Here is a 27,695-nt window from a genome sequence, read left to right as displayed (position 1 = left end):
ACTCGTGAGGAAAGTGCAGTGTGTAAAGGACTCGCGTGATAAAGGCTTGAAGGAATTGCGCTTTACGAGAGGGCTGACCGGGCGAGCGCGGGGCACGCATTGCCGAGACTGCAGCGTGCCGAAGGACATTGGGGAAGGGGCGCTTGGAGCGGGTAATACTGGTAGCGCGTGTCAAAGCGCCAGTACGCATATTACGTATGCCAATAGCCCAGCTTACCTTTCCCCGTCACTATAATTGTGCGCTCGTGCTACACTACGTGGAGAGCTGCCTGCCGGGTTTCGTCTGCTGGTACGGGTCGAGGACCGGAGTCGGACCGGAGCCTGGATGCCATAGCCGGACCTTCCACTCTACCATCTACATCCCCGCGTGAGTCTGAAGTCTGAGACCGAATCTGAGAGTGATCGGGCCCGTGTCCAGGGAATAGAATAAGACTGTTTAAGACAGCCCTGTGTACTTTTCCTTCCTCTTTCTTTCTTGTACATTCTTTCCTTTCCTCTTCTTCTTTGTACATTGTAAATAAATTGCCTTGTTCTTTCTGGTTTCTCCTTAATCCGATCGTCCTCGTCTTTTCTCCATTGGGTAAACGTGGCACGATTAGGAACCGCTTAGAATCGGGTCTAGTCTTGGTTAACAGCTCGGATCGCGAATTGCTATCCGCTCGCCAATCTTCCATTGATGTCCCCGCTACGAGGGAGCAGGGCGTGCTAAATAGCGCAGGGATTATGGGTAAAGATTCCTTTGTTCGTCGTCCCCTCTGTCGTCAAACCTTTGTCCCTTATGGCAATGCACACCTGTAAACACTTAGATAGGCCCTTTAGCGCACACAGTAATTAAATCCCCTTCCCTTACAACGACTTTGGAAGAATCCAGATCGGGGCACCGCCAGGTGCCCGCTGTCAGCTACACCACCAGCTTGGCCTAGCAACATCGCATGACCACGCCACAGGGAACGTGTGATTGGAGGGAAGGCGCTGGAAGGTTCAGTGGAAGGCACTGGTTGGTGGTGCGCCAAGGCTGACGTCACCGCCCAGGTTTTATAAGGGTGCGCCGGATGACATTTTCTCTCTTGCGCTGCATGTCTTTGGAGCTCGTGGTTAGCTCTGGCTGTCTTGCGCTGCACGACATTTTATCAGCTCTAGCTCTAGCTCTGTCTCTTGCACGTCCCTCTTTGGTCTCTTGGCGCTGCACGATATCTCTCTGTGCTTGAAGCTCTTGCACTTCTTCTTGGTCTTGAGAGGTCCTGGTGGTCGTTAGTTCACCATCTGCATGGTGCAGGAGCGAGGCTCGGTGCTGTGAATGGGCGGGACCTCATGTGCAAACGGCGAGGGCGTTGGCTCGGGGCCGAGCGAAGCGTGCGAGGTGGACGGAGGGTATTCTCCACACCGGAGTTTGGAGCCGTGCCGGACGAGGCCGCATTGAACGACGGACAGTTAAGACACACCACATTTCACACAAACACGACGGACAGTTATTTTCGTAATTCATTCCTGTGTGGCATATGTGAAGTGAGGTGTGTGGGATCCCAATATAGAATTTAGTTTATTTGATTGCCGTCGCGTTTCATTGTATCGGGTCCGTGAATAAATCTCTATTTTTGTACATTCTAATCCGGTGTTCGAGTACATTAATTTCCCTGCAGGATTGAAGCTGCCGTCAGTTCACTGAAGGTAAGCGCTTTTGCCGCAGCTTCCACTTCCCTTCTTCCTCCCACGTTTTATAGCCGAATCCGTGTTTGGTCGTCGCCTCAAGTAAATCCGTTTGGTCCATCCGCGGTCCCTGGTGTTAACCTGGGGGGATTCACGTGACAATATGTACACATACATATATACACATACATATACACACATACACATACATATATACACATACATATATACACATACATATATATATACTGCATATACATACAGGTGGTGTTGGTGTAGCCTGGTGTTGGCTTAGCGGTTAGGGTGCCGGCTTGGGATCCTAGGATCCTGGGTTTGAATCCCGGTCGATCGCTAAATTAACACCAGGGGGCTTGACTGAGCTTGTCATCCTTCCGAGGTCGGCAAATTGAGTACCAGCTTGCTGGGATGAATGATCCCGGTGTGTACCCCGGTTTAGAATAGGTACACCGTATCCCTGCGCATCATAAGAGGCGACTAAGTGTTGGCGCCAGGAAGGGCATCCGGCCATAAAAACATTGCCTCAAATCGGGAACCATGATTGTTATGGGGCCCGCAAGGCTAACCCCTGCTCTAGCGGGGAAAATAGCCTTAAAACGATCATTCATTCATTCATTCATATACATACACAATGCATATAAAGAGTGCCTATAGAGAGTCTGCACCCCTTTTCAAATTTTTCACCTTTTGTTGCCTTATAGCCTGGAATTAAATTGCATTAAATCAGACTTTTTCCACCTTTATTTACACATCGTAAATCCTAACAACTTCCAAGTGAAAAACAAATTCTACAATGTTCAGAAAATTAACCAGAAATACAAAACTCGAATATCTCGGTTGGATAAGTGTCCACCCCCCTTATAATAGCAATTGTAAATTAGCACAGGTGTAAGCAATCGCCTTCAAAATCACACTCCAATTTAATTGGCCTCCACCTGTGTTAAATTGTAGTGATTCTGATTATTTCAGAATAAGATCAGCTGTTCCTGTAGGTTTCCTCTGCTGGGTAGTACTTTTCACAGCAATGGCAACTTTGAGGCCCTACAGGCCTTTATGGGAAAGATTGGTCACTGTGTGCATGTGACAGCAATATCCCAAGAACTTCACAAGTCTGGCCTGTATGGTAGGGTGGCAAGAAGGAAGCCGTTACTCAAAAAATCCCACCTTGAGTCCCGTTTCATGTGTGCAAAAAACCACTCCGGAGATTCTAAAGCCATGTGGAAAAACGTTTTGTGGTCTGACGAAACGAGGATGGAACCTTTAAGCCTAAATGCAAAACGGTAAGTTTGACGCAAACCCAACACAGCACATCACCCAAAGAACACCATCCCTACTTTGAAGAATGTTGGTGTCAGCATCATGTTATGGGGATGTTTCTCATCAGCAGAGACTGGGGCACTAGTCAGGAAAGAAGGGAAAATGGATGGAGCAAAATACAGGAAAATCCAAGAGGAAAACTTACTGCCCTCTCAACAAGAAAGCTGAAATTGGGACTGAAGTTCACCTTTCAGCATGACAACGACCCGAAGCACACAGCCAAAGCTACACTGGAGTGGCTAAGGAACAAAAAGATAAATGTCCTTGAGTGGCCCAGTCAGAGCCCCTACCTAAATCCAATCGTAAATCTGTGGCATGACTTGACTATTGCTGTCCATCAACGCTCCCAAAGAAACTTCACTGAGCTTGAACAGCTTTGTACAGAAGAATGGGCAAATATTGGGGTGACACTTATCGAACTAAGATATTCTAGTTTTGTGTTTTTAATTATTTTCTGAAATTTGTATAATTTATTTTTCACTTGGAAGTTGTGGGTTACGACGTGTAAATATAGGTGGAAATAGTCTGTTTAATGCAATTTATTCCAGGCTATAAGGCAACAAAAGCCTTTCACCATCAAGCTTACAAGATGCGCGTGAACTCTCTCTCAAGTGTGTAAGGAAGAAAATGGTTTCTTTTTATCTCAAGCATGAATATTGAGCGCAAGAGTCATCGATGCAGCGAGAGTGTCATCAAAGTACATGGAAAAACAATGCTCGTGTTGCACTCGGGCATAATCAAGTGAGCTTTAAGTAGTTCAATGGTCGGCCATCAGTCTCCGATCACATGACTTATCCCAATCCATATCATTTGGTCCTACATATTGGAGTATGTGGCTGTGGATGGGCTATGCTTTTTTCAATGCAAACATTGTGCCGAATTCAAATGGTGTTAACAGTTCATATTGTGTAGTTTTCAACGAATAGCCATCCTCATGAAGCATGTTCAATATTGACCTTTGTATTGTTACAGATTTCTCATATGAATGATGCACGTGTAAAATGAGCAGCATGCCCTGACTTGCAGTTATATGAACTCGCCATTAATTCAATGACGTTTGACCTGATGTGTGTGCATATCACACATTCCAACAGTGAGAACATTCATATGTTCTCACTCTAATGAGGAATAAAAGCATTGAAGAGACCATTTTAATTGGAATGTCCCAAGGATCTGTTTTTTTGGCACAGTGTTCTTTGTCTTCAAAATCTGTGAAGTTAAAATGGCGACATGTTCAAAGTGTTTTAAGTCAGAAAATACATTTTAAACTAGAACGGCACTCAGTAGAGAGCATACCTCTGCCAGGTGAACAGTTTACGTTTGGTATCCTAGAGTAGACCAGAAAATCACAATACAGAATCACATTTAATCAAAATCATCCGTCCACAACTTTTTGACATATCCTGCTTTGAATCATTTTTGGCCCTTTCTCTCAATTGTGAAGAATCACTGAAAAACTTCTAGTAGCCGGATCCGGATCCGGATCTTCACCAACATTGAATCAATTCTTCCTTGTCACACTCACAACCTGTCGACCAAGTTTCGTCCGAATCCGTCCACAACTTTTTGAGATATCCTGCGATGTATCGTTTTTGGCCCGATCTCCCAATGGTGAATAATCACTTAAAATATTCTAGTAGCCGGATCCGAATACGGATCTTCACCAACATTGAATCGATTATTCCTTGTCACACACCCAACCGGTCCATCATGTTTGATCCAAATCCGTCCACAACCTTTTGAGATATCCTGCTATGTATCGTTTTTGGTCCGATCTCTCAATGGTGAAGAATCACTTCAAAATTAAATAATTATCATATCCGAATCCACATACAGATCTTCACCAAAATCTAATCTATTTGTCCTTGTCAGACACCCAACCTGTCCACCAAGTTTCGTGCAAATCCGTCCACTCTTTTTGAGATATCTCGTTCACAAACAAACGGACAAATGAACAGTCACGGACAAACCAACAGACATACAGACAGGGGTGAAAACATAACCTCCACCCACCTTTGGTGGCGGAGGTAATTCGGAGACAGATGGAAGAGCAAGGGCTGGCAGGACGGCCTCGAGGTACTCGTACTCGCGTATGAACTGTCTAGCCTGGGTTTGAATCTTGAACCATCTGTAAACTGTCATCCTGGGGTTTTGCATTCAGGGCGAGGCATCATGTGTGCGCCATCCCTCGGATGAACAATAAGCTATACGGCCCATCTACCAGCACCGGTCGTTAGCTCCTCCGCATTGTTACCATATGTCTAGTTTTCCCTGGACATGTCCTCCTTTTCAGACCTGAAATCTCCGTCTGGCCGGTTTTTTTATAGCATAGCCCACAGGGCAAAGCCGTTTAGAAGTGTTTGGCCGTCCGTATGTATGTATGTATGTCCCCTCAAACGTATACCAATCAAAGCTGAGAATCTGGTCACATGACAGGGTGATGTGATTACGTCTGATGTCATTACTGCGGTGCTGTGGCTGACTCTCCACACACCGCCATTTTGATTTATATGCCGTTCATGCCAAACATATCGTCGAACCTGTCATATATCACAATCGCCATTTTCTACCTTTACGTTTTTCATTCAGTGTAAAACACAAACAAACCGATTGTTAAAATGACCATCAAATATCGAAAGCATCGGCGTTACATCTCTTCAAACAAAACCGTACGTACCTAACCATTGTGGGGTATTATATAGATTACAGTAGATCTTCCCTCTGTTCTGTAAGTAAAACTTCCCTCGCGAATGTCTGGATTCCTCCAAATTTCTTTGTTTAATGTTATAGACAGCATTAGCGACTGTTTAAAAAGCCTATCATGTGTGTTTGTGGTTTATAATATTTTACAAGCCCGGCTGCGCCGCTGTTAAACTTCCGGTCCTGTTTTTAAATTATCTACAAATGCCTGGGTTTTGCCATTTTTTTATTTTGCATTTTCAAAGCGATACATTTTAAGATTTGAAATGCTTTTTTTTTTTTTGACCTTAATCTAACAATTATATCGTTTGTGTACATTTTATTACGATGATGAAATGCGGTTATGTGATATTTGGACTGGGATAGCTTGGTACAAGTGTAGCACTCCGTCATGGCGTAATGGACGTGTTCGAACATCACACGTTCACTTCCTGTCCAACCTCGCTGTGAGAGAGTTTTGTGGTGTGCTCAGTCGATGGCTTTTGTGAGTCCGTACAGTTGTACCGGATACATTTGTTTGATTTTCTTATTTTCAATGCCAAAGCGCAAGTGTAAATTCTCTGCAGAACTAAAGACAAAATTCCCGTGCTTTTGAAGATGAAGTGGTCGAGAATAATAGGAAGCCGATTGCTTGGTATGTATATTGTATGTCTCTGTACTGTGGCAAGTAAAGGTGATATTGATAGATTGATTTACAATCTCATTCTCATGTGGACTCGGACAAGCACAAGAAATCGGTTTGAGAAGCGCTCATCATCATCCTCATTGACAAAATGGAAGGAATGGTGATGGTCACTACAGACACAGTACATGTAAAGAGGTTCATTGAAATTTGAATCATAATTTAGGAGTTGCCGAAGGCGAGAAGAAGAGGCCATTTAATTGGGTAAAAAGCTTGTTTATTGTACAGAAATCTCCAGCAACTGCTCACGAACGGAAGTCGTAACGGCTTATATAAAACCAAAAACCCTCTTCGGAGGGCGTGGCTCCAACAGCCGCGCGTGCGTCACGACCACACAACCAAAAGTCCCACAGGGCCGTGCACGTGGATTATTACCAAATAAGGACATGCAAATAAGGTAAAGGTAACCGCTACATGCGCCCCCCCAGAATACACTCTCACGGGCTTGTACGTAGTTCGCAGGCGCGCTCGGCGGTTGCCGAGAAGGCGCGAGCAGTGCCTGGCCTCGATACGCGCAAAAAAACGCCGCCGTGGGGTTGAGTCGACCGAGGAGCTGGTCAAGGCCTTGGGGGAGGCTGCCGAGGTACCTCGCGGGCCTCCCGAGGTTGCAGTTCGCGGGTGCAGTGCCGAGAAGGCTCGAGCAGTGCTCGGCCTCGGTGCACGCGAAAAGCGGCTGAGCCAACTAAGGAGCTGGTCAAGGCCTCGGGGGAGGCTGCCGAGGTACCTCGCGGGCCTCCGAGGATGTAGAGTAGGAGTCGTAGTTGCGCGAGTGGCGAGCAGCGTAGCAGCTGTAGTTGCAGCAGTAGGAGTTGCGGGAGTGGCGAGCAGCAGTGCGCACGAAGGTAACGAGGCTCCAGCGCTCGCGAAGGTAACGAGGTAGCCGTGCCGCCAACGTCAGTGCGCGTGCAAGAGATGAGCAGCAGTGCACGCGAAGGCGACGAAGTAGCCGTGCCGCCAATGCCTCGTAACGGCGTTCCTTCGGAGGGTCCCGGAGCAAGCTCGCCCCTCTAGTCGTAGAGGAGGAACCGAGCGCGGTGCGCGAACCACATGGCCGCTCGTCGTTGCTAAAACTCCGGCAGTTCGAGTTTCGGTCTTGTGGAAGACATTGCGGGCGAAATACTGCCGTGTTCATTTGCAGCCCCTGAATACGTTCGGGGGCGGCCGAGGTCACCAGTTTAGGAGTTGCCGAAGGCGAGAAGAAGAGGCCATTTCGTTGGGTACAAAGCTTCTTTATTGTACAGAAATCTCCAGCAACTGCTCACGAACGGAAGTCGTAACGGCTTATATAAAACCAAAAACCCTCTTCGGAGGGCGTGGCTCCAACAGCCGCGCGTGCGTCACGACCACACAACCAAAAGTCCCACAGGGCCGTGCACGTGGATTATTACCAAATAAGGACATGCACATAAGGTAAAGGTAACCGCTACAATAACATCGATTTTTGAGGCCAAAACACTTGTTCTTGTTTATAATTATAGATACTCAATGTGGATGACATGCAGTACACGGTATACATATATAAACACATTAATGCAACACGAGTTGGTAGATACTTATACAAATAAACCTGCCCTTCGGGTACCGTATTTATATAATTATATACTAGCAGAAGTACCTGGCGTTGCCGGGCGGGGGAGGGGGGGGGAGGAGGGGAAGGGGAGGGGAGGGGAAGGGGAGGGGTGGAGGAGGGGTGGAGGAGGGGGAGGGGGGAGGCAGGGGAGGGGAGGGGAAGTGGAGGGGGGGAAGGGGGAAAGTGGCGGAGGGGGGAATGGGGGGAGGAGGGGAAAGGGGTGTAGAGGGGAAGGGGAGAGGGAGGGGGGGGGGGGGGAGGGGAGGAGGGAGGCAGGAGGGGGAGGGGAGTGGCTCACGTTTCTGAGTGAATGTGGCTCACGTTTCTGAGTGAATGTGGCTCACGTTTCTGGGTTAAGTGTGATGCTGATCAGGAAGAAGAAGAAGCCGTACTACCAAATTCGTACACTTCCGGAATTGTTTGATTTATTTGTATTCAAATGTCTGGTAATTGTTTTGTATTTATTTTTTGCGAATGTGTACTTGTGTATAACTGTCATTAATTTAAAAAGGATTCGGCACTATCGAGCGATTTTTATTTTTACTTTTTATTTTTTCCCAATTTTTTTTTTTGTATGCCTAGAACACTCTTAGGCACTCAATGATGAGCCTCTGAAAGCTTGATGAAGATCCGTTCAGCCATCTCTGAATAAAACGCCGACACAGACAACTCGCGTTTATATATACTAGGGCATGCCCGTACGTGGGTGCCCGTTCCTTGCCAAAAAAAAAAAAAAACGCTACCCGTACGCTCTACCCCGCCCGTACGCCCGTACGCCCGTAAACAAAAAAAACAACGCTCTTCGCTTCCGCCCTTCGCTCTGACTGAATTGGGAGAAATAATGCGCATAAGAAATCGAGAAATTATTATTTTCTCCGGAAGAAATCGAATTACGAACCGTAATGGCGCACGCGCTCGGCTCGGCTCGCTCTCACATCGGCCACGCCTACGCAACAACGCGTTCTGTGATTGGCTGCCGGAAGTGCAGTCTTCACTGTCCGGAAGGTCGCAAATCGCAGTTACGATGAATCGCAAATTAGTTTTAATTAGTTTTAAAACATAGTTTAACGGCAACATAGTTTTCCAACGTGAAATAAATGAATACGCTCTCAAATGTGCCGTCCGAGGCAGAGTCTGTTCGCCACGTTCGGCACACGTGATAGCTCGCTGCTCTCTGATTGGTTGAATCGTTTTTTGGACATAGCTCGGGTAACTACTTCTCCGATTAATATGAAACCTTGAAAAGGCACATCCTCGGGTCCCCAGCAATATACCTGGCAAGTTTCAAGTATATCGGACCCGTGGTTGTCGAGAAACAGCGGTCACAGACATACAGACATACAAACATACAAACATACAAACATACAAACATACAAACATACACACAGAGATTACTGGAATTATAGATAGATACATATATATTATATATATATTATACATATATATATTATATGTATATACATATGTATGTGTATATATATATATTTATATATATATATATATATTAATATATATATATATATATATATATATTATATATATATATATATATATATACATATATATATATACATACATATACATACAGTAATACCCCGGCCTACGTCATTAATTGGTTCCATAAGCCGTGGACGTAACTCGGTTTTTGACGTAAACCGGGCGTAATGCCTTTTAGCTCTTTCACGAGCCTCGATCTTGTATACAAAAAAAAAAAAAAAAAAAAGCCTTAAAATGAAGACAAACACCGTAAAACTAGAGTAAATAACTCGCGAAAGTATATAACTATCGCTAAACTTAAAGAACACTAAAAACACATTTTAGTCATATTTTTTAATGAGTAATGAACACAATTAATAAATGAATTTGTAAAGAATAATAAATAAAATTAATAAGATTATGTTATTCACCTTAAACATGGCGTCTCTTCTGAACACAAACACACATTTTAGCAGTCTTAGCCGGCGGCGCTTTTTCAGTGACGTATGCGAGAATACGTTCCCTATCATGAATGATGGTCGATACCGTCGACAGTGGCAGCCCTAATGCATAGACCTTATCGCGAATCGGTAAATATCAACAGAGGGCGCTCCACCGCAAAGCATGATGGGATCGAAAAGGGGGCAAAGGTAAACACGAACTCAGAAGAGGAAGCGTCTGTCTACGATCGACGCTGTGTTTACGGAAAGGAAGATGGCTAATGTGAAAGAAATTCAGCGTTTTTTGGCATTAAAATCCAGCGATTTAAAGAAATATTTGAGGGAAAGGGGGGTTCCCATTGGAGAAGAGAAACAACCTGCTTATGCAAGAACAGTTCCTGAATGTTGAAACCTCGATCGGCCATACAAATATCGCCGGGCTGGAACTTGTCTACAATGTTCGTCATCTTTACAATTTTTTTGTCCGAGGTGTTTCCTCCTGTAGGTTTGGAAATGTATAAAATTGTTCCGCTAGGTGTAATACCAACAAGGCACTTGAAAGTAGGTCTTGACTTATATTGGCTGTACACTTGCGAACAAAACTTGGGAGACGGTGCTTTGTCCTAATCCAAAGCGAAATGCGAGGTCCTCCTCGCGAAGCTTAAGCCGAAGCTTCATGAGTGTCATGAGTAGTTGATCCTCTAAAGATTGAGATCGCTTAACTCCGGGTTTTGTAGTATTGTTTATTTGCCAGGTCTTGTCTTCCATTGATAAATTCCCCTTATAATAACGAAGGTTCTGTGCATGAGGGGATACTTCTGCTAATAACCACTTAAACAGGTCATAACTAGGTAAACTTGTATAAAGTTTCACAAGTTCATCACAGTTTGCTATGTCCGAAACAGTAAGCTTCTTGTTACATACTGCAATGGCGGCTTTCAGTTTTGCGACGGTGTCCTTGGCTTGCAAATACTTGGCTCATGAGCTGATCACAGTTCACAGTTAATTTGTTAATTTGTCACAGTAAAAAAGTCCTAAAAGTAGTTTAAAGTGGTAAGGATCACGTAGTGTGTCAATGTAAACAAGCAGTCTGTCAAAATGACAGCGACTGCCGGCGGCGCTATTGCCCCTTTCCGATCCCATGACGCATTGCGGTTCCGATTCGCGATAAGGTCTATGCGCTATCACCGACACTTTTTCACCTTTTTCATACCTTTTAATCAGATTTAACTTATCTTCCATCGTAACCACATTACACTTGGGAACACTAGCACTATCCTTCTTAGGACCCATGGCTAACACAGACACAGTAAAGGAATACTGTACGTTGCCTCTGTTTTGAATGAGAACCAGCAGTTGCGCGTACGTACAGTATACTGTACGTACATTTTTATATATTTTTAATGTGCTTTTTATTGTATTTTAAATTGTTTTTTAGCTTCTTTTATTGTTAATTTATGTACTATTTTATTTATTTTAAATATATTTTTAAGGAATTTTTTTTTCACGTCCGTAGGAGTGACGTAAAGTCGCACATAATGACGTTCGCTGAACTGAAATTTACTCTAGAAGAGTGGCGTAAAGTCGGATTTGACGTAGGTCGAAATGGCGTAAAACGGGGTATGACTGGACATATATATATACACTCAACTCTCGGCTATCGCGCCTAATTGGTGCCGCTATCAGTGCGCGTTAGCCGAAATCGCGATAGCCGAACTGAAGAACGTATGGTAATAATTCTAATTGGTGCCAGGACCCCCAAGTTGACCACATATTTAACCTATTTTTGCCACTTTTTTTACCAAGTGTTTCTACCATATAAAGAAACATTAACACATGAAGAAACATTAAAACAAGAATCACAATATGTAAATAAAAATAAAATGGTAAAAAATTACTTTTTTACCATTTTATTTACCTTTTTGGGAACGATGAGGGTCTTAGGTGGTTGGGTAGGTTCCGAGGCTTGGGTGGAGTCTTATTGACCACCCCTACGTGCCTCTAACTCGTCCAGGATTGCGTCAGCTGAAGCACCAGAGATGCGCTCAACGTCAGGGATCGTCAAAGACAGAGGGCTGTGCCTCGTTGCGACTCCGTAAGCAGCGTCGGCGTCATCGGGGGGCATTCACGGGCCATGCCCACCCAAATGAGTTATTGTGCCCCCCCCCCCCCCCCCACACACCCGCAGGCCAATTTTGTGCAGTGTGTGTGACTGTGTGTGTGTGTGTTTGTGTGAAAGAGAGACTTTGCAGCATGTTTTTAAATTGGAACTGGGTTGGTGTGTTGGTTGTTGACGGCAAACTCTTATTATCAAGCATTTACATCATAGATTGAGGTCTCGAACGGCAATTTGTGCCCCCCCCCCCTGCGGTTACCCTAATGTCCCCCGATTAGACTTGTTCTGACGCCGAATCTGGCCGTAAGAATTCGGTGATCTGGCGTTGGCGGAGGGAGTTGACGTGGGCATGATACTGCTCCTCATAACCTGCCAGTGCCGTATTAATAAAGGAGCACCTTGCTTCACTGTTGAATGTTAAATCTTATCTACGTTTCTACGATAATCACGGTTTTGGTAAATACCTCGCACTGTTGACTCATTTATCCCAAATTTCTTTCCAACACTTCGCTTTGTTTCACCATTGTCTATCAACTGCACAATTTAGAATTTCTGAGCATAAGTTAAGTTCTTCCCCTTCTTGATTTCCCTTGATTTCTCTTTCCCCACGCTCGGTGATGACGTAGCACCCTTTCCACAATTTCCAGTGCGCTATAGCGCGTATTTGGGGCGCGATAGTCGTGTGTTGTGCAGTTTTTTAGGGAGCCGCGATAGCAAAGAAACGCGATAGCCGAGTTCGCGATAGCCGAGGGTTGAGTGTATATATATATATATATATATATATAACACACACACACACACACACACACACACACACACACACACACACACACACACACACACACACACACACACACACACACACACACACACACACACACACAGTCACGTGAAAAAGTAAGTACACCCCATGTACATTTTTGACTTTTTCAACATATTTCAACATACAGCTATTTGATCTTCATTTCAACAATATTGATAGATAAAGGTGATATCATATAACAAATATCATGAAACATTTACATTTTGTAGTCCGTTGTATAATTTAAATAAGGCCAAGTAAAAAAAAAAAAATGTTTCGCGTCCCCGCCCGCTTCCTTTTTGGTCGCCGCCTACTTTTATTTACTATTTAATACTATTTTAAAAAAATATATTGTTACAGATACGACTTTGATGGTATGGTGGGCCGAGCGGGATGGCCGCCGTATCCGTACAAGTTACCCCGATTGCACCCGGGGTTGACTAATCGCGCTATGCTGGCTCAATAAGAAAAAGAAGACACCCGGCTGGATTACAATCACACAATACGACACCAAGGGTTCAGTTCTCAAGTATATTCGTACGGAAAAAGGTTAGATTACAGGGGCTAGAGGTATATTACAGGAAGACAGGCACTTAGACACACTCTTATATTATCCCCGGACAGACGACAGACACACGGGACAAAATGCTGACTCACACGGGGGTTGATGAAAAGGGGAGGCAGGTCGCGATGGCTCAGGTGCACCTGGCTCAGGGACAGAATCACGTACGGTGGTGTCCAGAGATGCGTGAAGGTATCACAGCGCTTGTGGGTCGCGACTTTGGTCTCAAGCTGGGGAGGTCGCTCAGCGCTCGGGAGGGTGGCGTCTTTTTCCTTCCAAGCTCGGGGCGCATCTCACGTCACATCCGGCGCGGGGCCGCGTATATCCGGCGGGGAGTGACACGCCCTCGGCTCGTTAGCGCCGCCCCAGATGGCATCGGCCCATGGCTTCTCATTGGGTGCGGGGGTTACCGGCTCCGCCCTTGACGAGGGGCCGACAGGGAGCCCCTTCGTGGTAACCCCGTGGAGCGCGTGGTCAATGGTGGCTAACCGAGCCGGAAGGAGGACGCCCACTCCCCATGCCGTCACCGCGCCGCCCCCCTCTTTTGTTGTTGTTGTTGTAGTTGGCGCTTCTTCATGGGGAAGAGATGCGGAGAGGTATGGGGAGGTCCTAAACTTCCTAACAGGTGCCATATAATCACATTCTGGTGCAACGAAGAGTCATAATTAATGGAAACAAGTCCTTAACTGACATAGATTAAGAATAACTAGCAAGATGTCCTATAATTGTCTACGTGTGGTGCGGGGGACCTGGGCACGACATTTAATGGGGGGATGAAGGGGAAGATCGGCTCTAATGGGTGTTGTTTACAGACAATGGGACTAGGGAATGGGGTAAGGGAGAGTTGGGGAGTATCGGAGAAAATAGGGGAATATTTACAAGCGGATATGGAGGCCAAATTCCATATTCGCAACATTGCACCCTTCTCTACCCTCGGGGCGTCCCGACCCGATAAATTTTTACCTACTTTAGTGTGGCACGCAATGTAGTTCCCTCTACTATTAACTCTACCCTGAGTGCGACAGTTTTACAGATATTCACAAATGAGTAAATATGTCCCCCTGCGACGTTGCACCCTTCTCCTCACAGAAACACACCCACAGGATAACCGAATCCGGAAAGAATTCTCAAACTAAACATACAGCCGGTAGGGAGCATTATTTACAAGACTACGCTGCTATTTACACTACGATCCAGGACCTGTTTTTGGAGGAACACATGCAGATGTTATGCATAGAGAGAGCGCGCTTGCCAGCATCGATACACCAACCCACGAGTGCTCTGTGGCCGACGGCCTTTAATAACGTGCAGAGCACCCTTCCCGAGCATCAAAAGCACCACCCCACCACCAATCGGTGCAGTCACCATTGTTCATTGGAATAAAAATAACTTCAACAACCCCTAACCCTGCAGGTGTCTCTTGCTCTTCTTGTGGTGCACTTGGTGGTGTTAACTAAAAGTGGTTCACCTGTATGGCATAGGTGCCACGTTGACCCATAGGTCCATCCCCGGGTGGTGCTTGGCCGCAAACGAACTGCGGTCCATTGTGGGTGGCCACAAACATTGCGGTCCATATGGTGTACCGATCCAGGCAGCGAACAGCGAAAGTGCAGGCCCACAACTGCGCAGCCAGCACCTCTCTCTCCTCTCTCTCTACCCCAAAGCCAGATCCTCGGAGGTGGGAGACAAAAGAAGCAGACAAGTGAGTAAGGTGGTAAGGGCGCAAAAGTGCACGCAATGTAAGGTAATGCACACTGGGGGCACATGGGAACCAGGTGAGACAGGTACGTTCCTATCGTACGCCCCCCCCCACCAGGTAACCTACATGGCCCCTCCCTTACCCCTTACTGCATCCACACAACACAACACTACTCATAAACATCTACTTTACAAATCAACAAACATCCCTACTGTCTTCCCCGTTCCTCCCATATACCAAATTCGTCTTCTCTCCCTCCTAACCAATCAAATTTGCCATTTTCAACTCTCATCAAAATTTGCCATTTTCAACTCAACATCAAAATTTGCCATCACCAATTCATCATCAGTCCCTCCTAAGGAGGGAGAGATGGAATCACCCCAATGTCTCATCCACGTCGTGATGCGTCTCACCAATCCACACAGCAATTCTCATTTCCTGCAACAAAACAAAGAAAACACAGGTGTGGAGTCATCATCATCACCACAGGTAAGTGGCTGCGTATGGTGCGACAGGTTCATCAATCCTAACTATCTCCTAAATGACTTTAACAACTTTACACTACCCGGGGGCTTTCTCCGGCCAAACCATTGGCCCTCTTACACTATGGGTTCTAAAAACCAATTCCCATTGGCCAAACTGTGGTGCTCTTCAATTTGGGGTCTCACTCCCCCGATTCATCTCCCGGTGCCCTCGTACAATTTCTGGGCTGCGACGTGTACCTCTCCCAGTGGGTCTACCCACCTGCACACCTCCACCACTGCAGTTGCCTCCGAGCTTACCTGCTCCTTACCCTAACCTAACTACCAGGGGAAGGCCCTCTGGCTCTCTCCCCACTCCGTGCCCTCTCTGGCACTGGGCTGCCCGATCCACACCCGGGATCCTCAGGCACCCACTCACAACTACCGGCTCCCAGAGCCCACCTGCGGCCTCACCTGGCCGACATCCTCACAGTGGTGGAGTGCCCAACCAACTACACACACTAACAGGCTACACGCCCAGCCATTTCCACAACACTAATGCACCCATTCGCAACACCATTCTGCAACCGCACCACAAATGCCAATATCCAACCACAATTTACCTGCACCCTCTACCTAACACTTACACTACCCGCCCCGGGTGCTCGCGAAAGGGGTCCACTCTTCCCCCATCCACACCTTCGCACCATGCACACCACTCCGTACCACTCACTCCAACTCTCTCCACACACCTGTACCTGCACACCTGTGCTCTCACACCTGGTGCCACCTGCACCCTTCTCTCCCCAAGCGCATTCGCGCTGATCCACACACTCACTACTCATACACTGCTCCACACACCTGTCCAGTTGCACACCTGTGCAATCACACCTGTTCAATTCTCACAAACACGGCATCATCTCAGCTAACTACTCCCTTCTGAAACTTGCGCTTCCCAGTCGTCCCTTTAACTATTGCGCTCCCTCGTCATTATCATCCATACTAATCTACCTGCGTCCCCACTACAGGTATCAGTCACTAACTAAACTTAACGTTACCTAATGTCATCTTCTAGATCCCTACACACCATATCCTAACCCACCCGGGCTAGTTTTCACTGCCATACACCCCATAAACTATTGCTCCTTTGCCCCACGTCTGTGAGGGATGGTGGATTTGCCATCCCACCACATCGGGGGTCTCTCACTATCAATTTTGTTCGTCCAGATTTCCAACCAATTCAAAAATTTTCCATTTACTGCCAATTCTATTCACTTTTCTAAATTTTGTATCAAATCACTACTATCACTATCACCATCACCCGTCTACTTATTAGGTCCTCTCGGTGCGCCAATCCCTGTCCAAAGCCCGGCTTCGTAAAGCCAAGCAATGGATGCTGGTTGTTTTGTGCCGGCGGCTGGATGCGTCCGGCACTCGGTGCAGGGACGGGGGCTTACCCGGGCCGAGATCCCACGCATCACCTCGGCGTGGAGCCATCCAATGTCCCGATCTCGACCTGCCGGCACGTCTCACCAAAAAGTGGTCGCCATGACGACCCTTTCTATCGGGCTGCCAGCTCCGCCTATTGGAGCACGGACGCGGCCGTTCAAAGCGAGGCCCAGCGTGGGTCGCGCACGGCGGTCCTTTCGAACCCGCCGTGGCTCGGATCCCCGCTGGTTCTCGCGGCACGCGAAGCCCGGCACGCACCGAGGGCCTGCTTCGGCTAAAAGTCGCTCTAACCTCTAACCCGTTTAATGTCGATGCTTCACCTGCATGCTTACACCCCGAAGCCCGTTCCTTGCTCACACATCCAGCCGTGCTCATGCTCCTCGTACCTTTCCTTACACACCCAGGCACACCCATTCCACTCACAGCCTTGGTCACACACCTGACCACCGAACACTTTGGCACACATTCGTTGCTCGCACACCTCACCAATACACCTCTTCGCGCCCCCTCCTCGGTCACCTCCTCTGTGACAATCACAGGTGTGCCCTCATTCGCACACCCAACCACGTGCCTCACCACCAACTCCAGCGTGCATTCCCACTCACGCTCTACCATTCCAGGTGTACATCCTTCCATCCCAGGTGTACATCCTCGCTCACCTGTCACAACCAGCTCACTCTCCTTGTCACTCTCACTACTCTCACCTCCACTCGTGACAACGCACTCTTTCCCCATGCACCTGTCCGTCACACACCTTTCTCGCGCACACTCTCCCGTTACACCCTCTGTAACACTCACCACCCCGCGCTTCCATGTGCTCCCTCGCACACGCTACGACCGACTCACTCTCGCCAGCACCCTCACTACTCCTTGGCACACACTTTTTTCTCACACACCCCAGAGTCGGACTTTCTCGCACACCTCCTCTTTCGCACACCAGACCTGTCGCACACTTCACCAATGGCCTCTCACGAACACCCGGGTCTATCTCGACCCCCAAGCTTCTTAAATCACCTGGCGCATCATACGCACGACCATATTGGTCACCACTTACACCGGGTCCTCTTCCTCTTCGCTTCTCCTCCATCACCTGCGAATCCCTCATCCGGTTAATGAGCACATCATCACGATCCAAACACAGACTTTGGACCAATTCTTTTACTTCCTCCTTTATCTCTTTGTTATCCTCTCTCCGTCGCTTCTTAATTTCGCTCACCCCTTCTTCCACTTCTTCTAATTTCTGCTTCACCTCTTTTATGTCCCGGTACGTCTCCTCAAGCTCATCCTCTAAGGCTACCTTGACCGTTTCCATGTGCGTCCTCACCTGCCGGTCCGTCGTCTCCATAACCTCTATCACCTCGTCCAACCTCGTTGTCAGTCCCTCACGTACCATCTGACATTCCCTCTTTGTCGCTATCAAGTCGTTTTTTATGTCGTTTTGTGTCGCTTTCAACCCTCCTAATACCGCAGTGTTCCTTTGAACCTGCTCCACTAACTCCGCCTGTCCCACCGTCAGCTGCTCCACCTCCTGCGTCAGGTCCTCTATGCCACCTTGCAATTTTACAGTCCCCTTTCTCACCTCTTTCTCCATGCGCTCCTTACAGTGCCTCACCTCCTCGCGCACTCCTCCGACCTCCTCACTCACTCCTCTTCTGATCTCCTCTCCCATCACTTGCATCTCCTGCCCAGATGCCACCCTCATCTGCTCCATTTCCTCCCTGTGAGCATCCAGTTTGGTTTCTACCCCCATTCTGACCCCCTCTATCTGCTGCTCCATTTGTTTAACTTCCCTTTCCGCTTGGTCCCTCATGTCCCTCAATTTGCCTTCCATACTGTTTTCTAACCCCTCTAACCCTTTTTGCATCCCTTCCATTTGATTCTCTTGAGCGGCCATTCTGTTTTCTACCCCCGTTAACCCATTCTTTACTTCTTTTATCCCGTTGTCTAACTCCTCAAAATTATTGTCTAACTTCTCAATTTTCTTGTCTAACTCCTCAAAATTATTGTCTAACTTCTCAATTTTCTTGTCTAACTCCTCAAAATTATTGTCTAACTTCTCACTGGTACCCCTCGCTTCGTCCCTCATTACCCCCATTTGGCCCTCCAATCGCTCACCCAATCGCTCATTATCAGCCCTCATTTCCTCCCTCATTTTCTCGCTATTCTGGGCCATAAGGGCCTTCATTTGTATGAAAAAAAACAAGTTCCAATCCACCGGGGGCGCTGCCACGGTCGCTGGCGCGGTGATCAGCGAGGCGCCATTTTGCGCGCCCGCTTCTTCGTGCGTGACGGCGCTATTTTGCGAACCTGCCGCCCTCACTGCTTCGCTCTCCTCCTGTCCCTCATTTTGGTCCTGGATCGACCCTACCTCACTCTCCTTTACCGGACCCCAGCTGTCTTGATCCGCCATAGCGCGACTTTCAAAATTCGGTTTTTATTTTTTTATTTTCGTAAAACAAATTGAAATTTCGCCGTTATAATTTCGCGCGGGAAACGCGCTCCGAATCGATTTTCCCTCCCAAAATTTGGGCCTAACTAATTTAGTCCCGGGTTCGAATTCCACTCCTCGACACCAATTGTTACAGATACGACTTTGATGGTATGGTGGGCCGAGCGGGATGGCCGCCGTATCCGTACAAGTTACCCCGATTGCACCCGGGGTTGACTAATCGCGCTATGCTGGCTCAATAAGAAAAAGAAGACACCCGGCTGGATTACAATCACACAATACGACACCAAGGGTTCAGTTCTCAAGTATATTCGTACGGAAAAAGGTTAGATTACAGGGGCTAGAGGTATATTACAGGAAGACAGGCACTTAGACACACTCTTATATTATCCCCGGACAGACGACAGACACACGGGACAAAATGCTGACTCACACGGGGGTTGATGAAAAGGGGAGGCAGGTCGCGATGGCTCAGGTGCACCTGGCTCAGGGACAGAATCACGTACGGTGGTGTCCAGAGATGCGTGAAGGTATCACAGCGCTTGTGGGTCGCGACTTTGGTCTCAAGCTGGGGAGGTCGCTCAGCGCTCGGGAGGGTGGCGTCTTTTTCCTTCCAAGCTCGGGGCGCATCTCACGTCACATCCGGCGCGGGGCCGCGTATATCCGGCGGGGAGTGACACGCCCTCGGCTCGTTAGCGCCGCCCCAGATGGCATCGGCCCATGGCTTCTCATTGGGTGCGGGGGTTACCGGCTCCGCCCTTGACGAGGGGCCGACAGGGAGCCCCTTCGTGGTAACCCCGTGGAGCGCGTGGTCAATGGTGGCTAACCGAGCCGGAAGGAGGACGCCCACTCCCCATGCCGTCACCGCGCCGCCCCCCTCTTTTGTTGTTGTTGTTGTAGTTGGCGCTTCTTCATGGGGAAGAGATGCGGAGAGGTATGGGGAGGTCCTAAACTTCCTAACAGGTGCCATATAATCACATTCTGGTGCAACGAAGAGTCATAATTAATGGAAACAAGTCCTTAACTGACATAGATTAAGAATAACTAGCAAGATGTCCTATAATTGTCTACGTGTGGTGCGGGGGACCTGGGCACGACATTTAATGGGGGGATGAAGGGGAAGATCGGCTCTAATGGGTGTTGTTTACAGACAATGGGACTAGGGAATGGGGTAAGGGAGAGTTGGGGAGTATCGGAGAAAATAGGGGAATATTTACAAGCGGATATGGAGGCCAAATTCCATATTCGCAACAATATACTTGTTTTTTTTGAATCGTTTTGCAAAGAAACTCGGTCTAAAACTTGCCGTTTCCGGGCGTTTGCTGATCGTATCTTGTGCATTGATGACCTGAACTATTATGGATCTCGCCCTCTAACGGAACTTCCTGGTTAATACATGCTCGGCTTAACGCAGACACTTTGTGCTAAAGACGGGCAATTCTCGCAGCGGTTGTGCACTGGGCAAGTGCAATTTACATGTAAAAATCTTGCATTTCATACTTTTAATGGTACAAATTTGAGTAGGGAATATGACGATATTCGTGTGTGTAAGCATACGTTTGTGGACAAAAGTTTTGAAGTCTTGGTTCGCGAGATCAGTTGTAGATGAGAAGCGAACGTTGAACGATCTCTTCGCTAAATTTGCCAGTGGAGAATTTGACGATGGAGATGACATTGGTGATGGATACCAAACAACGAAAGTAAGTTGGCGTCGTGATATAGCGTAAATATTTAAGCCATATCAAGACATACATTTTCTAGTGTACTTGTTTTTAAATACTTGGTGCATTAAAAAATCCATATGTAGCTGTAACGCTATACTTGGATGGCCTAGTACTAGTTGTAGTTTCGTGTATTCTGAAGTGTGAATACAGTCAGGCCACAGTCCTACCCTATGAATTTGGAAATGAAATTGCAGGCCTTTCGGTAACAATCAACACTGGCATGTTTCACATTACATTGGACAAACTATAGAGTCTTTAAGTCAGCCACAGTGGTCATTCAATTCATGGCAGCCATCTTGGGAAAAAATAGCAAAAAAAATGAAAATAGGAAATAGTAAGGGCCTCCCTCCTCCTTTTTTCAAAAAAGTCTGGACGGGAAACATTTTTTTTTTTTTGCTTGGCCTAAACATAAATGCAAATTTCGCATGTGGAAAAAGTAAGTACACCCCTACATTTATCACTACTTCAAATACCTAAAATTAGAATCAGGTGCACCAGCTCAGGTGCAAATGATTAGAACATCGTTAGAGAGGATATTGGAGGAACCTGTCTTATTTAAACCTCAGACATTTAGTTTGTTTTGCTCTTTGTTGTTGAAGTGTGTGGCATAACCGTGCCTAGATCAAAAGAGCTCTCTGAGGCCTTCAGAAAGAAAGTTATAGATGCCTACGAGTCTGAGAAAGGATTTAAAAAGATCTCCAAACAATTTGAAATCAATCATTTGATTGTCCGGAAGATCATCTACAAGTGGAGAAGATTCCAAACAACTGCCAACTTGTTCAGGCCGCCCCAGCAAGTTCAGCCCGAGAGCAGACCGCAAGATGCTGAAAGAAGTCTCTAAGAACCCTAGAATGTCATCAGGGCACCTACAGGTAGCTCTTGCCACTGTTAATGTCAAAGTGCACGAGTCTACCATAAGAAAGAGGCTGCACAAATTTGACCTACATGGGAGGTGTGCCAGGAGGAAACTTTTGTTGTCCAGAAAGAACATCAGGGCAAGATTAAGTTTGCCAATGAACACCTCGGCAAAGACCAGCACTTCTGGAACAATGTGCTCTGGACAGATGAGTCAAAGGTAGAGCTATTTGGCCACAGTACCAGAAGACATGTTTGGCGAAAACCAAAGACAGCATTTGACCACAAGAACATGATACCAACTGCAAAGCATGGTGGTGGAAATATGGTTTGGGGCAGCTTTGCTGCATCAGGGCCTGGGCAGCTCACCATCATAGAATCCACTATGTATTCTTCATTGTACCAGAGGGTGCTTGAGGATAATGTGAGGCCATCTGTCGGAAAGTTGAAGCTCAACCGAAGGTGGACATTGCAAAATGACAATGAGCCTAAACGTACCAGTAAATCCACCAAGGAATGGCTGAAAACAAAGAAATTGAGGGTTCTGGAATGGCAAAGTCAAAGCCCGGATCTAAATCCCATCGAGATGTTGTGGGGGATTTGAAACGAGCTGTGCATGCAAGAAACCCCTCAAACATCGCACAGCTGAAAGAATTCTGCATGGAGGAGTGGGAAAAAATTTCTCCCAGTAGATGTTGGAGACTGGTAGACAGTTATAAGAAACGCCGACTTGAGGTTGTTTCTGCCAAAGGGGGCAATACCACCAATTAGAGCCAAGGGTGTACTTACTTTTTCCACGTGCGAAATTTGCATTTATGTTTATTTAAATTATACAATGGACTACAAAATGTAAATGTTTCATGATATTTGTTATATTATATCACCTTTATCTATCAATATTGTTGAAATGAAGATCAAATAGCTGTATGTTGAAATATGTTGAAAAAGTCAAAACTTTAGATGGGGTCTACTTACTTTTTCACGTGACCGTATATATATATATGAGCCTGGTGTTGGCTTAGCGGTTAGGGTGCCAGCTTGGGATCCTGGGTTTGAATCCCGGTCGATCACTGGATTAATGCCAGGGGGGTTGACTCAGCCTGTCATCCTTCCGAGGTCGGCAAATTGAGTACCAGTTCACTGGTAATTCCCTGTGTGTTGCAAGAGACGACTAACAGGGTTGGCGGCAGGAAGGGCATCCGGCCATAAAACATTGCTTCAAACAGGGGACTACGGTGCCCAAAAAGGGCCAACCCCTGCTCTGCGTGGAAAAATGGCCTTTAAAGGTTGTTATATATGTATATAGTAGAAACTCCACAGTACGAGCAGGGTGTCTCATTTGCATTGAATAAATAATGGGGAGAACTGATAATTGAACTTGGGGACGACTAAGAAGAAGACCTTTGTTGGTCGAAAGCTTGTCAAAAATTAAAGATCGAAGTCCTGAAGCTACGTCCGTGTCTGATTTAATCTCCCGATTATATATATATAATCGGGAGATTATATATATATATATCTATATTGTTAAGTTTGTGCGGGTACGCAAGAGATACCTTAGGAAAGTCAGGAATGTATAGTTTCATATGGACCATGTGATGTGAAGAAGAAGAAGTCATCTCGATGTCCATAAGCAGGGTAAATGTTCAGGTTAAGAGTGTTTGCATGTTGCCATAGGGAGGGTGGTTTGTCCTAATTTATTATAGGGCTTATGGTTAATAATCCCCAGTATGTATTGCCTCCCTGTGATTCTTCCCTAATGTTCTTATAAAACTTTAATGCGAGTGCCTGTGGGGCGCTACAATTGATTTCAACCCCGAGCACCACAAACCCTAACTACACCACTGGGGACACCAACAACAGAGTTGAGGGATGAAATGTAGGGAGATCTGGACAAATAAGGGTTGTGGGGATGAATGAGGGCAACAGGAGGAAACAGGATGTTTACAAGATGGATACAGCCACACTTCTCAATGACAGAAATGGAAGGGAAGACTAGAAAAACGGAAAAAGGTGGGCTTGGGGGGGGGGGGGGGGGGATGAGGGGGTGAAGGGGTAAAAAATATAATTACACCACTTTGTTGTTATAATAATATAATTATATATATACCATGAACCATTATGATTTATCTCAAACCTGGTGGTGCTGTAGCCAGAATTTTGTTCCATTGGTCGATTATGATTTCTTATTCCTCATGGTAAACTGATAAAATTAAATTTAGCATAATATAAGTCGTACTTTGTATTAACAGCATCGTACCTGGAGGGCAGAACTTGAAAACACTGATTTGGATATCCTGTATATAGGCCGAGTCTATAAATGTATGAATGCTTGGAGTTGCTTGGCCTTTTCCTTCAATTCAGGAAGAGTTGAACGGACTTGAGTTTTTGTTTCCAAAGTCGAGGCTCATAGAAGAGAAAAATGCTAAAAAGGCAACGTACTGACAATGGGGGCAGTGGGGGTCACACATGGACACAACAAGCAAAGGGATGAACAAACAGGAAAAGAGGACAGAGAGTAGGGGATGAAACCCAGTATCCTGTAAGCAAGAGCAGTGATTGTGCACCTGGATTAGATTCTTATTTGATACAGAAGTAAAACTTCATTTGTAATTTGTTCAGGGTGCTGGCGATATCTCGCCAACTCTTTATGATAGACGACTTATGGTCATTAGCATCCACTAACACACAGCTTTAACATGAGAAGGACTGCTCACTTTGTGAAGGACTAACACCCTGCGAAAGATATTCGAAGGACTAACACCCTGCCTGTAAAACACCATTCCAACAATTGGTTTTGTGGAAGTTTTTGAGATGGTTTTGAGGAAAGGTGCGGTGAGATTTATTTTTATTTTGTATTTTTACTTTTTTTTTGAGGTTAGCTTTTCCCGGCGAGGGTTTCGGTCTTCGGAACATGTTAGACATTGAAAAGCTATGGACTTTTTGGCCTCATGGTGGTTACCTTTTGTGTGTGGGCCGGCGGTAGCAGTGCCTGGCCTCACATCGTAATATACACTTTATGGCGGCCTCCGATGGCAGTGCATGGCCCCACATCGTAATATACACTTTATAGCTGCCTCCGATGGCCTCAAAACAGCCTTCAAGGGCAACATGTGGTCGTGTACAACCTTGCCCAGAGTGTGAGGAACCTACATGCAAAATTTGGATCCTCTATGTGCTACGGTTTGGCCATGGCAGAGTAACAAATACACACACACACTTCAAAAAATTATTTCTCATATGTTCATGCAGTGCCTTCTGAAAGTATTCACACCCCTTGACTATTTTCACATTTTGTTGTTACAGCCTGAATTAAAAATGGATTAAATTGAGATTTTTGTCACTGATATACACATGACATACCCTAATGTCAAAGTGGATTTTTTTTTTCGAATTCCCATACAAATTAATTTCTAATGAAAAGCTGAAATGTCTTCAGTCAATAAGCATTCAACCCCTTTGCTATGACACTCCAAATTGAGCTCAGGTGCATCCAATTTCCTTTGATAATCCTTGAATTGTCTCTACAACTTGATTGGAGTCCACCTGTGACCAATTCAATTAATTGGATATGACTTGGAAAGAAGCACACCTTTCCATATAAGGTCTCACAGTTGACCGTACATGTCAGAGCAGAAACTCTACCATTAAGTTAAAGGAACTGTCCGTAGAACTCTGAGATATAATTGTGAGGAGGCATAGATCTGGGGAAGGGTATAAAACATTTTCCAGAGTTTTGAAAGTTCCCAAGAGCACAGTGACCTCCATCCTTAGGAAATGAAAAGAATATGGAACTACTCAGACTCTTTCTAGAGCTGGCCGTACAACTAAACTGAGCAACCGGGCAAGGACCTTGGTCAGGAAGGTGACCAAGAACACAATGGCTACTGGCAGAACTATAGAGTTCCTTGGCCGAGATGGGAGAACCTGCCAGAAGAATCTCTGCAGCACTTTGCAAATCTAGGCTTTATGGGAGAGTGGTCAGAAGGAAACCAATCCTGTTAAAAAGGCACATGACAAAAAAGCCTTGAGTTTGCACAAGGCACGTGAAAGATTCTGAGAGCATGAGGCAAAATATAATATGATCTGATGAGATGAAAATTGAACTCTTTGGCCTGAATGCAAAGCGTTACGTCTGGCAGAAACCAAGCTTAACTCATCACCCATCTAACACCATCCCTACCGTGAAGCATAGTGGTGGCAGCATCATGCTTTGGAGATGCTTTTCAGCGGCAAGGACTGGGAGACTTGTAAGGATAGACAGAACAATAAATGGAGCCAAATACAGGCAAATCCTTGAGGAGAACCTGCTTCAGTGTGCAAAAGACCTCAGACTTCAGTAAAGAATCAGCCTGAGGTCAAGGAAAATCAGCCTTCGGTGAATCAGCCTGTAATGGAGACTCTTGCCTTCCCGCCAACAATAACTCACGCTTGGTAATAAAACCTGAGACGCAGGTTTAATTGCAATCGCAATATTGGACGATGTCCTTCACAAGTCACTGTCCTCAAAGGACGATTTCTCACACTGGCCAATGCATTCGGAGTTGAAGTAGCCTGATTCCGATCCTGATTTCTCCTTTTCAGGGCGTAACATTGGGACATCAAATGTTCAGGTTTCTTGCAAAAAGCGCAAGTAGGCCCGGAGGAAAATCCCGTGGTCTGCCTCAGGCAGTCAGTCTATTGATCACTAAAATTTGAGGTACCAGATTTTTCTCAATACACCTCTCTGGGCCACCTCCATGAGAATTTGCTCTCCAAACCTGATTTAATGTAAATCCCATGGCTAACTCTAGGTGGGAAATTAGGTTTGTGAAACCCGATTCTGTGTGTCAAGGCATAGTCATCTGCCACTGTTGCTGCCTCATACAACTTGGGCACTTATTTTTCATGCAAATGAACTTTAATGTCCGCGTGGACATACTGTTTAAATTCTTCCACGAAAATAAATTGTCCTAAACGGTTAAAGTTTTCCCCAATATCTTTCGAGTCACACCACCTATCAAACATAGTTTCCTTCTCTCAAGCAAACTCCACATGGGGCTCATTCTCCCGCTTTCTGGCATTCCTAAATTTTTGCCGGTAAGCTTCGGGGACCAATTCATAGGCTTTGGGAATGGCTTTCTTAACTATCTCATAATCTGCACATTGGTCAATCGGTAAAGCCGAATAGATATCTTGAGCTTTACCCACCAGAACACTTTGCACTAACATAGTCCAGGACCCCACAGGCCATTTTAGCATTTGAGCCACTTTCTCAAAGTGTAAAAAAAACTAGGCTACCTCCTTTTCATTAAAGGGTGGAACCAGTCTTACATGCCTACCAATATCCCAAGAGTTCTGACTTGTTGTCGAACTATCCTGCACGGGTAAGATTTCTCTCCGTCCTCTCAGTAATTCAAGGAGCCTGGTGTTGGCTTAGCGGTTAGGGTGCCAGCTTGGGATCCTAGGATCCTGGGTTTGAATCCCGGTCGATCGCTGAATTAACACAAGGGGGGTTGACTCAGCCTGTCATCCTTCTGAGGTCGGCAAATTGAGAACCAGTTCACTGGTAATTCCCTGTGTGTTGCAAGAGGCGACAGGGTTGGTGGCAGGAAGGGCATCCGGCCATAAAACATTGCTTCAAAAAGGGGACCAAGGTGCCCGAAAAAGGCCAACCCCTGCTCTGCGGGGAAAAATGGCCTCTAAAGGTGGTTCTTCTTCTTCTTCTCCCAGTAATTCAAACTCCTTGAGT

This window comes from Myxine glutinosa, chromosome 11 (genome assembly GCF_964187855.1).
Source record: "Myxine glutinosa chromosome 11, kmMyxGlut1.1, whole genome shotgun sequence".
In the NCBI taxonomy this organism is placed as follows: domain Eukaryota; kingdom Metazoa; phylum Chordata; class Myxini; order Myxiniformes; family Myxinidae; genus Myxine; species Myxine glutinosa.
The sequence above is the reverse complement of the archived record's forward strand: the minus strand, read 5'-3'. Positions refer to the sequence as shown.